Source organism: Myotis myotis, unplaced genomic scaffold (genome assembly GCF_014108235.1).
Source record: "Myotis myotis isolate mMyoMyo1 unplaced genomic scaffold, mMyoMyo1.p scaffold_m19_p_6, whole genome shotgun sequence".
Taxonomy (NCBI): domain Eukaryota; kingdom Metazoa; phylum Chordata; class Mammalia; order Chiroptera; family Vespertilionidae; genus Myotis; species Myotis myotis.
Window position 1 is genome coordinate 11,730,098 of NW_023416368.1, and position 12,739 is coordinate 11,742,836.

General features: G+C 38.5%; 1 pseudogene; it reads left to right on the forward strand.

Annotated features, from left to right (window-relative positions):
* Positions 1-7,403: 7,403 nt before the first annotated feature.
* The window catches only part of LOC118657850, a 56,649-nt pseudogene continuing 51,313 nt past the window's right edge, over positions 7,404-12,739 (forward strand).

Below are 12,739 nucleotides of genomic sequence, written 5' to 3' on the forward strand. Positions count from 1 at the left end.
TGCTGGAGAGGAAATCAGGATTTTGTGTGTGTGTGTGTGTGGTGTGTGTGTGTGTTCATGTGCATTCATATGCACATATATGAATATGCATCACAGTTTATGAGGATTAAAGTGGGTACCTTAATTATCTCTGTATATTTAAAACATAACCATATAGGAAAAAAGAGTAAGAGATTGCTATTATGTTCTCCTCCACCTCAATGCCTCAACACACCCACCCCCAACACACATACAAACAACAATTAAATTGGCCCAGAATAAAATATTCATTGAATATAAACCACAGCTAATGATATGGTAAAATATAAATAATAATAGACTGAAGCCTTTATTATCATGATGATTAACGCTAATGTTGATTCAACACATTGTCTGATATACTTTGTTTATTGAGTTATAATATACACATTGTAAAATTAGTATTTTTAGTGTAAGGTTCTCCGAGTTTGAAAAACATACACAGTTGTAGGAACATCATAACAATCAAAATATAGTACAGTTCTACCACCACCAAAAAAGTCCTTGTGCTCCTTTTAATTACTCCCTTTCCTATACTTCCCAACCCCCAACCAATGGCAGAAAATCATGTTTCTTGCCTTTTCAAGAATGTAGTGTAACTATAATCACACACCTTCCAGCCTTTGGAGTCTGGCTTCTTTAGTTTATTGCTTAGGAGGTTCATTCAAATATGTTGTATGTTCAAATATACATGTATCAAGAGTTCATTCGTTTGTATTGCTGAGTAGTTTTCCATTGTATGGATGCATCACACAGTTTGTTTATCCAGTCATGAGTTTAAAGATATTGGACTTATTCCAGATTTTGTCAAATATTAGTAAAATCAATATAAACATTAAAAAAGTTTGTGTGTGAACATAAGTTTTATAAAGTATGCTTATAACTATGTAAGTGACAAACTCTTTCCAAAGTGGCTGTACCACTTTGCATTCCCACCAGCAATAAGTGAGGGGCCCAATTGTGCCACATCCTCAACAGCACTGGGTTTTTGTCATATTTGATTTTAAGCCATTTAGTAAGTATCTAATACCACAGTGTATTTTTCATTTGCACTTCCCTAATGACTAATAATATTGACTATTTTTTTCATTACCCTTTTGCCATCCATTTATCTTCTTTGCTGAAGTGGCTGTGCACACCTCTGCCCATATTTTCAGGTGGGCTGTTTTCCTATTACAGCATTCCTCATATAGTCTGGATACATGTCCTTTATCAGGTATAAGTTTTGCAAAGAATTCTCTCAGCCCACAGATTTTTCATTCTCTTAGTAGCTAGCATCTTTCACAGAGCAGATGTTTTTGATTTGAACAAAGACCAATTTATCATTTTTTCTTTTTAAATTGTGCTTTAATGTGATATCTAAGAAATGTTTACCTAATCTAATATTACAAAACTTTTCTCATTTATTTTCTTATAAAAAAGATTTTAGGTATAATTTTAGGTTTTACAATAGGGTTTAGGAATCATTTTAAGTTAATTTGCTTGTAAGATGCAATATATGGGTCTATGTTCATTTTCTTGCACATGGATATTCTATTCTTCCAGCACCATTTTTTATATGTTTCATGTTATTGATTTCAGAGCGAGGAAGGGAGAAGGAGAGAGAGATAAAACATTAATGATGAGAGAGAATCATTGACTGGCTGCCTCCTATATGCCCCCTACTGGGGATTGAGCCCACAATCTGGGCATGTGTCCTGACCAGGAATAGAACTGTGACCTCCTGGTTTATGGGTTAACGCTCAACCACGGAGCCACACTGGCCAGGCCTAGCTCCACTTTTTGAAAAGACTCCTCTTTCTCCATTCAGTTTTCTTTGCAGCTTTATGTAATATCAATTGCCTCTATAGATAAGGCTGTTTTTTTTAAAATTCTTTGACATATTTTAAGTGAAATTAATAAAATGATGGAACGCACTATAGTTCTACTAAGCAAGCTACCTAAAATACACATTAAAAACAAGAAACCCTAACAGATATATGAGGAGATAGGAAGTCAGAGGCTTGGAAGAACCCCAATCTCGAAGGACCTAAAAACATGAGATGCTCTAGATCAGTGATGGCGAACCTATAACACGCGTGCCAGAGGTGACACGAGAAGTCATTTTTTTGGTTGATTTTTCTTTGTTAAATGGCATTTAAATATATAAAATAAATATCAAAAATATAAGTCTTTGTTTTACTATGGTTGCAAATATCAAAAAATTTCTATATGTGACACGGCACCAGAGTTAAGTTAGGGTTATTCAAAATGCTGACACGCCGAGCTCAAAAGGTTCGCCATCACTGCTCTAGATGGTAATACAGAAACATCCTTCTTTGTTAAGCCATTTCTAAGCATCTGGGGCACCTCTCTTTACTAGAAAGATCAGGCTAGATTATTTTCCATGGAATCGGTGACTTAAATTGAAGCTGACACATCACCTAGAAAAGCAAACAGGAGGATCTGACCCATGGTGGACAGATCCATTAGAAGCCAGCGCACATCGGTACCAGGACATAAGTAAAGAACAGCATTTTCTAGCTCTGTGCACAGATCTTGCAGTGCTGTTTGTTTTCTTCCCTTCTCCTGGCTCACTTTACATACACATGGATCTGTCTCTCAAAGAGCGTGCCACAGAAAGGCAGTTCCCCAGGTTCAAAACCTTTGTTGGGAGGCAACAGTGTTTGATACTTGAACTGTCCAAATCCAAATCCTCAACTTTGTCTGTATGTCATCCATGTTTCTTTGTGTGGTTAAGGACGTCATTCATAGAAAAGTCCTCTCTCTCTTGCACAGGCTGTAATTCTCCTTTAATTAGATTGTAATTAAAACCAAATAAAGAAACATGCAGATGAATAACTTCATATCTTTTCTTCCACCTGGAAAATAATTATTTTTTGCTTTGACAATCAGTCTAAAATAGAGTCAGGAAATGGTTTTGTGCATTTTTATAGTAAAACACCGGTGTGTGTGTGTGTGTGTATGTGTGTGTGTGTGTGTGTGCATTCCCCTGAAAGGCTCTCACACAAAGAGTATTTTAATTTTCCATGGTACTGCTATTTTGACCTCTGAGACCTTGCAAAGTAAAGTATTTATGATCCTGGGCTTTTTTTATGGTATTGTTTCAATATTTTTGAAACATTTGTATTTCTTGCTGATGTTTTTGGCATTAAAAATCACTCAAGCTGTGCTGAAATATAATGGTATTCACTGAACCATACCATGGGAGGATAATTCAGTGCAGTGAGGTTATTCTAGCTCATCATGTACACAAAAGATTGAAAGAAATTGTAGGAGATTCTCAGTTCTCTACATGGGCAGCATTGAGTCTGTGTTTTTCTTTCTCTCTAATAACCTGACATAGATAAACCTCCACATGAATATAGAAATATCTAGTTTTATGTCTTTAGAGCAAACCAAAGGAAAAATGCAATGGCCCGAGGTATGAGGAAGCAAAGGACTGCTGAACGGTTGCTCTGGATCAGTAATTCCCTTTACCTGTTACCCAGACAAACATCAAACCTGAGCAAACAGCTTCCTCTCCCAATTTCAACACATCCCTAGACAAGCCCCCAAAATGATGAGACTCAAACTTTAATTAGAGTAGTGGAGAGTAGTATTACAGATAAAAACCAGGGATGATTTAATTTCCATATATTTAAGTTGTCCTTAACTAGGAATAGTCATAATGCCTCAGATTGACTACAACGTTTGTATCATTTTATATATGTTTGTTTTTAATTTTCTGCCCCAAGAATAGGTAAATGCAAAACCTTCCTGTCTCCTGTCATCCTCAGCTTTGAGATGTCAATTACAACAGCCCCCCATATTGTATATTTTGTATATTTTCTCCTTGATTCAAGTTTGTGTTTGAGAACACAAACTCATAAGAGAGGAAGTACAAAAGAGGACAGGTCAATGCACTATAAAATAATATTGACTCAAACAAGATAGAAATTAATTTTGCTCTCAAGTGACATACTGAGCATAATAGTCTAATATAGAAGCTTTATGGTGCCAGGTATATGGCTCATTCTATCATGTGACTCAGCCATCCTCAATATATAGCTTCCATATTTTGGTCAAAAAATGCTGCTTAAGCTCTTGTAATCATATACATGTACCAGGCAGCGGAAAAGTGAACAAAGGAAGAGGAGGTGAGGTACACTCTAAAAATGATCGCATTCTCCACTCTTCCCTGGATCTATAGTATCTCTGTAACTCTGTAGTATCTCCCATGAAGTAGCTTATGAGACCCTTGAATCCATGAGTGCCTTATGACTTACTTTAATCAAGAGAATGCCCCCAAAATGACATATGTGACTTCTGTGTCTAGATCTCAATAGCCCTTGTACTCTTCCACTTGTTTCTTGGTAGCCACTGTGTGAACAAGCCCAGCCAGGGTAGCCCTCTGGATGAAGAAAGGTGTGTAGCACAGCCATCCTCGTTGTTGTAGCTGATGGTCAGCCCCCAGTCAATCTGATAGCTAAGCTCGGATAATGCCAGAAGAACCTATTAGCTGATCACACCTCATATTGCCAACCCACAGAATTATGAATAGAAATAAAATGTTGTTGTTTTAAGCCACTAAATTTTGTGGTGGCTTGTTAGGCAGCAAATGATAAAAGAAAAAGACATCACTTCCCTAGGAGTGCCATGACCCAGAATTTGTATGTTATCACTTCCACTCTTGTGCCATTGGTAAGAATTTAGTCACAGTACCTGCAAGGGAAGCTTGGAAATGTAGTCTTTCACTGGATGGTTGATCATGTGTCTAGCTCTAGCTAGATTCCTATTACTAAAAAAAGAAAAAGGGGATCTAGGTCATCTATATTGTGGGACAAGTCTCTGATACCTTTAACTCTTCAGCTGGTTGTGAAGATTAAATGGGAAATACATGTAACAGTCTTGGTCTAGCAGCTGGAACCTACAAAGGGCCCAATAAATTGTCTTTTATATTCAAAATCAGAAATAGTTACAATTTATTTTAAAAATTCTAAAGAGTAGTTAGGAGTGTCAAATTCTCCATACCTATTTCTCATGTGTCCATTATCTTCAAGCAACCTTCCTTTTTTCCAAAACTAAAGTCAGGAACCACAGTGGAGGGGGTCGATAGAGAGAATATAAAGAGTGACATTGAAACACGATGTCTACTGATATGACGCAAACAAAGTCTGGATGTCTGTTAGGAAAGATTAGATAGAGCCTATGGCATATAGCCAGGGGACAGGACTAAAGAAAGTCCTTTCAATTCTGTCACTGTCGCTGGGTAATAGAGGACATCACTGGGCAACTGTCAGAAATTGAAGTGGAAATGGCTTTTCTTCCTTTTCTTTCTTTTTTTTTTTTTGGTACTAGGAGTTTTGTTAAATATTACTACTACTAATAATAATAATAATAATAATAGTAATGTAGTGGGCAGGGTTATAAACTATTTTAGCCTTGAGGTGAGGAAAAGAAAAACCACAGGTGTCCATTTCCTGCAGCCAACTTGTGTGTCTATTTCCAATTTTAATGCAAAAGAAATGAAAGACAAGAACAGAACAGGGTTGTAGAAAAGGGACTGAAAAGAAATCTGAAATAACAGTTTTTGAAAACAATTTGATGGATGTATGCAAACCCCACCCCCATAAAAGATGATCATCACTTATTAACCAGATGATTACCTAATGGTAAAGGCAGAATAAGTCAGAAATCTTTGAACAAGTTTTAGTCAAGAACACATGTTTATCTGTATTTTGGAAACTGATATTTGGAGTTATTCTCAGTCTACTAGATGGTCTCAAATTGGGTAAACTGTTACTATTGTTGAAATCTGGGTGAATCAGATTTCTCTCTTTCCTTCCAGAGTTGCTGCCAATTCAGAATTTGCTATTTCAAGTCAAGTCCTGAAACAACCTCCCCGCCCCCCAAAAAAAGTGTAACTGAGGGACCCTGGATAGAAGAGAGATTAAATAATCAATAAGTGACACATGCACAAAAGAATGAGACAGCAGTGAGATGCAGGGCAGGTGTGGGCCATCTTGTGAGTGGCAGTGTTTACAGAATATGTCCAACTGAGATGCGAGGAAGGGCTCAAGGTCAACAGCAACTAGAAAAACAGAACGCCACAGAAAGAAGGTTTGTTAGGAGCCATATATGGACAAGGCCTAACAGCTGAGAGAAGGGTGCTCCAAGGTGAGCCAGAGAATGCAAAGGCCATTTCAAAGGAGAACGACTTCAGAATGGAAGAAGGATCATAGACCAAGATAATGGCATAGAGGAGAACAGGGAAATAAAGAGCTCCAAAGCAGCATCTTTAGAAATATCTGTCCTATTTAAAGTGATTCAGAAGCAAACACCCATGCTACCTACAGCAGTTGATATTTTAAAATATGAGAAATTGTTGGAATAACCCTACCAAAGAATTAGGAATTTTATGTATGTATGTATGTATGTATGTATTTATTTATTTATTTTCATTGTCTAAAGTTTTACATATGTCTCCTTTTCCCTGATTGGCCTCTCCCCCCCCAGACATTCCCTCTCCGGGCAAGCCCCCACCACCCCGTAGGAATTTTCTATGTAAGGCATAGGAATAATCCAATCAGATATTAAAGTGTGATGCCCAAGAGACATAAGTCAATCTTTTCAGAGGGTATTCAAAGGACTATGAGTCTCTCTTGAGGGTAATATGTATTACATAGAAACAATAAATATGAAAATGACCAGGTGACATGTGGTTGTATGGGTTTCTTTTCTGCAGAGAATATTCAGAGTTAATGAGCACTGTGATGTCCTAAAGGGAGGTGTGTGGCAAATACCCGTTCTTTGTGCCCCCATCATCACCTAGCTTTTCCTTTGGGAGCAACATTCTTGCATTGGGATTTTCCATCAGAGTGCTCAGGGTACACTTCCTCCCAAACTGCTGGGCATGTGACCAACTCCGGGCCAATCAGGTTCTTCCTCCTAAGAATGAGCTGAAGACTGGAAGCGTAACAGCCTGTGCCATCAGCATGATTGCTTTGTTCCTGCTAATAGGCTTCCTCTCCCTCCCAGGGCCTGAGGGTTCAGGTGTCCTTCAATGTTCTGAGCCACCTCAAATCTTTCTAATGAGTTCCACTCACCCTTGATACCCAGAGTTCTTTCACTTGCAACCAAATTGCTCTGAGGGGAGGAGTTTACAACACTTCACAGGTACAGTTAACTATGGTGTGTGTGTGTGGGGGGGGGGGGGGGGGGCGGCGGTATTCTTTTCTCTTTTTTTGGTAAAGAAACACCCTGCTCTAGAGAATAATAGCAGACTTTTGGATCATATTAAGGAAACATAAACTGTACTCGATGCTTGTATTTACTCATGGGAAATCAAGCAAGGAGCAGTAACACATCCAACGCTGCGTGTTCTTGCCACAGAGCACATTACAATGGCCTTGCTGATGATGGAGAAGTCACCTCGCAAAGGTATTGGCACTAAGACTATCAAGGGTCAGAAGACTCCTAGTCTGAGGAGAAATATAGTGTCCTTAGCAAAGTGCAGGGTTTACCAGGGCATTTAGAAATGACTATACAGGGGAACTTGGAGCTTACCATGAGTCAGGACCTTCCTGGACAACAGTAAGACCTATCTAACCTAACAATCTCCCTCAAGCTGGAAGGGTGTGAAAGGGTAGGGGAAATACCCCTCACAAGTCTCCTTCCAAAGCTTAGTAACATGGTGGTATAAACAACTTTGAAGAAAAAAAGTAGCTTTGTAAGTATATTGACGTAAGAAAAGTAAACTTTCCCTAATATAAGCACAACAACAAAAACCCCTTCATAGAAAAATAGGAGAGAAGAGGAAGGTCTAAGCAGAAAAAAAGGTGCTAAAAGCACACACCCAAATCATGTTAACTCTGTTTGTGTTTCTACACAATTTGTACAATGAGTCCAGAAAAAACAATAGTTTTCTTTTTCTTTTTTATTGATTGTTTACAGAGAGGAAGGGAGAGGGATAGAGAGTTAGAAACATCGATGAGAAAGAAACATTGACCAGCTGCTTCCTGCACACCCCCTACTGGGGATGTGCCTGCAACCAAGGTACATGCCCTTGACCGGAATCGAACCTGGGACCTTTCAGTCCTCAGCCCGACGCTCTATCCACTGAGCCAAACCAGTTTGGCACAACAATAGTTTTCATAATAGTAAGAGAAAATACGAATAATATGATTCAGATTCTATTTTATTTACAGTACAAACTCTATCATCCCCATTATACAGATGAGAAAACTGAGGCAGGGGGTAGGTTTTACTGTCCAAGAGCCTGCATCTTCAACCAATTTAACTTCTCAGCTAATTCATTTGCCCTAATTGTTTTCCTCTCTACCTCACAAGAAACGAAAACATGTTACAATTCATTAATAATAACGTCAATCAAGGAATTATATATAGGGTTATAGGCACATAGTTATATACACATATACATACTTATACATATTCAAAAGCTGCAGGAGAAGGATGAATAATAGAAGGAATATATCAATGGAGCGAGGTCCTGAAGGGGATAGGAAGGAGAAATTAAGAACATTCTTGAAGACCAGTAGGGAACATATATTTATATATAAGTCTGGATAACAGTAAAAATAGAAAAATTGATAACATAAATATCTCCTCTCCTATTTTCCTATTAAGGGATTTTTTTTGTTGTGACTATATTAGGGATATTTTACTTTTCTTAAGTCAATATACTTACAAAGCTATTTTTTTCCTTCAGGTATCAAGAATTTTGAGGAAATTCATGCCTGAAAGTAGTTTTTGGAGAAATATTATGCAGAGTAATCTAGGAAAAGAACATTTTGGGTCTGTTTGGTGAGTCTATTGGACTGGGCTAGTTTCCCCTTTTCTAACAACCCTTCTTTTATCCATGTAGGATATAAATATTCATCTATGATGAAAGTTAAATGAATGTTTATGGAGCAAATCAATCGTGTGGTTGTACTATGTTTACATAAATCCTAACTAGCAGCTCTTTCCAACTCTCACAGAATTACTTTTAGAAAAGTTATGATTTCATCATGAACTTTCAGTCAGACTTTATCAAGACTGAATAAAGAGTGTTGGCCTCTGCCCAAAGGGTCATGGGTTCGCTTCCCAGTCAAGGGCATGTACCCGGTTTGCAGGTTTGATCCTGAGCCCCAATCGGGGCACATGAGGGAGGCAACCAATCAATATGTCTCTCTCAAATCAATGTCTCTCTCTCTCTCTCTCTCTCTCTCTCTCTCTCTCTCTCTCTCTTTCTCTCTCTTTCCCTTCCTCTTTTCCACTCTTTCTAAAAATCAATGGATAAATATCCTTGATTGAGGATTAACGGCCCCCCGCCCCCCAAAAAACAAACAGAGTTCCAATGTCTTTGTCTTCTCTTTATTCTAAAGTCTTGAAAAATATTTCAAAATTAGAAGTTGTCTAGGTCACATGCCCCAAACTCACATAACCCCAGAATCTAGGCAAACAGCATTGAGTGAACGATGAAGCAATCTGTGTGTGCAAACCAACTGTGTGGCCATCTTGGTCTGCCTCTCATTTACCCACCTAATTTGGTCACTTTTTAAAAATATATATGTATATATTTTTATTGATTTCAGAGAGGAAGGGAGAAACATCAATAATGAGAGAGAATCATTGATTGGCTGCCTCCTGAATGGCCCCCACTGGGGATCGAGCCCACACCCCTGGCATGTGCCCTTGACCAGAATCGAACCCAGGAACCTTCAGTCCACAGGCCAACGCTCTATCCACTGAGCCAAACTGGCTAGGGTCTAACTTGGTCACTTTTTAAAAAGCATCTTTGTATTTTTCTTTAGTGCAAAATCACTCAGGTCTTCCCTCCATCCTTCCTGCCACTTTGTTTTTGTCTGGAGGCTAGATCCTCAAGAATCATCCACACTGCATTCATCTCTACAAGCCTCAGCCGAGCCCTGTCAGCTATTATCTTTTAAGCAGAGGATTTAAATTCTCTTGTTTTTCCCCAGGAAAGATAACATTTCTAAAAATGTGCTTGAGGCCATGAACTGGGTATATTCTTTCAGCATTAAACTCATACCACCACTCCCCCCAAAACAAATGAATAAATGATGGTTCTACTTTAAAATGGAGTAATTTCTACACAGTGTGCTGACTAAGGCCAAATTCCCATGAAATCTGGGTAACAATGGTCTCCGCCAAGCACAAACAATCTAGGATAAGAGCAGACAGGCAAATTCTAGTAGGGCGTGTGTCCATTCATTTAGAAAAGCATCGTTTCTCTTTCACAGAGCTGCTGAAGGAGAACCCATACTGAAAGTTGTGCTTATTGTTTTAGCTGGGATTCATAAAGAGACTAAACAGCTGCACACTTTATTAGGTCTAATCTAAATACCTGCTCCTTGTATTTTGTGCTGAGAGATATTTATGTTATCAATTCAACTTTATACTAACCATCAGGAAGAATGCTCCCTGTAGCTCTGCTGACTCAAAATAATGACTTGTAAGGGAGCCCTAATGACAGAACAAGGGGCAATTATAGACGCAGCATGAGACTTGGAAGAACTGTATGATGTATTTTGTGCACTTGATTGACCTCATGTTCAAGTTCGTTTGTGCCTCACTGTGGTAGATAGGACCTATGCCTCAGGGTATATGCCTTGTTAATTTCAGTATAAGAAGACAGAACAGATTAGATCAGATGGCTCATACAAAAAAACAAAGCTGCACCAGAGCTTGGCAGAAAAGCGATGGCACCTTAGGGTCTACCAGAAGGAACCATCAAATATATTTCAGGGAAGGAGGAGAAGTTAGAATAATCAATATGGAGTGTTAATTTATTTCTACTCTTGGGATAACTAAAACAATGTACATCTTCTCATGTCTTTACATAATTGTGGTGGCTGCTGGGAGAACTTAGCATCTATTAACATGAGGGAGGGAGAGGAAAACAAAGGGAGAACAACAACTCATTGTAGAATAAGGTTACTGTGAGATGTCGTAGATTGCACTGTTTTACAGAACACCATGTGGCAGCCTCTTCTGTGCCTATCACTGAAATGCATGCCTGCTGAGCTGTGATTTACTGAATACGGAGGGCGGACATCTTTTCCGTTAGGTTGTTTATAATCCCAATTCTAAACATGCTTACTTCAATGGGGGAGGGGACGCAAAGTAAGGGTGTGCAAAAAAGGAACAGTTGTTTGTTTGTTTTTTATCAATTTTAGTGTTTACAAAAAAATAAGAAACACAAATCCTCTTGTTTTGCTGTGTACAAAAATCATAGAGGGAATTCAAGCACATAATGATATTGCAGGCTGACTTGAAAACAACATGGAATAACGGGCACTTATGCAATTTCTCAGATATACAGCTTTGATTCTAAATTGGATGAAAGGAGGCGTTCAGAAATAGTCGTTTCATCAGGCTTGGTTGTTTGCTAATAGTAACCTAGTCAACTTCGCCTACTTTTCGAAAGTGGTTGTTAGAAAAACCTGCAAAAGCCTTGGTGAACATTTGAAATCGATGTTTCCTAAATGATACTGGGAACCACATCTTTGCTCTTCCACTGTGAGACATGTAATCTTTGAGAAAGTGCATAACTAATATCTAATATGGAATGAGGAATCTCATAACTCAGAATATAAAAATAAATCGCCAACCTTACAAGGAATACAGGCAAACAATACCAAGTGATTACAAACTGGAACATCGGGAATCTATTCCATAGTTATCTGTACTGAAAAAAATGTAGGATTGAAATGGGTCATAATTAAAACTATATGAACGTAAAAGCTATTATAGGAAGGGACAAGATGCTGATGTTTTTCACACATATTTTTGCCTCTAATGTTAGGTAAAGAGTAGGAAATGTGTGCTTAAACAAACAACACTTTTTTAAAAACTGATTTTCAATAGAGCAAGTTTTAAAAAACGAATATTAGTAAACTAGAGGCCCGGTGCATGACATTCGTGCACTTGCGGGGGAGGGTGGTGGTCCTCAGCCTGGCCTGCACCCTCTCACAGTCTGGGAGCCCTCAGGGGATGTCCAACTGCTGGCTTAGGCCCGCATAGCCAGGAGTCAGACATTCTTAGCACCGCTGCAGAGATGGGAGATGCTCCTGCCACTGCCACTATGCTCACCAGCGTTAAGCCTGGCTCAGGGCTTCTGGCTGAGCAGTGCTCTCCCTGTGAGTGCGGACTGACCACCAGGAGGCAGCTCCTGCATTGAGCGTCTGCCTTCTGGTGGTCAGTGCATGTCATAGCAACCTGTCGTTCCACTGTTTGGTCAATTTGCATATTACCCTTTTATTATACAAGATTCTATTTAAGACACTAGTCCGGTAAATATACTGATTTTAAACAGTATAGAGAAAAATGAATTTCCAGATTTCTCTGAGAAAATAGATTCCTAACTGAAAGTTCTTTCTTTAGGAAATATTTTTTCCCCACTTATTTGGAGTAACGAATAAGATGCAGGAAATCCTAATAAAACAAGTATAGCACATGTGACTGAGTCATTCATTTTAAATCACCACCTTTTAATGTTATTTTAACAAAACTGCCACCACATTTCCCAAAATTAAACCAAAGAGAAAATTCTCAGAAAGAGGACAGATAATGGTATTATTTTATAGTGCAGTTAACCCTGAACAACATGGGTTGGAACTGCACAAGTCCACTTATGCGTGAAATTTTCAATAAGTACCGTAAATGTGTTTTCTCTTTCTTATCATGTTCTTAATAGCATTTTCTTTTCTCTAGT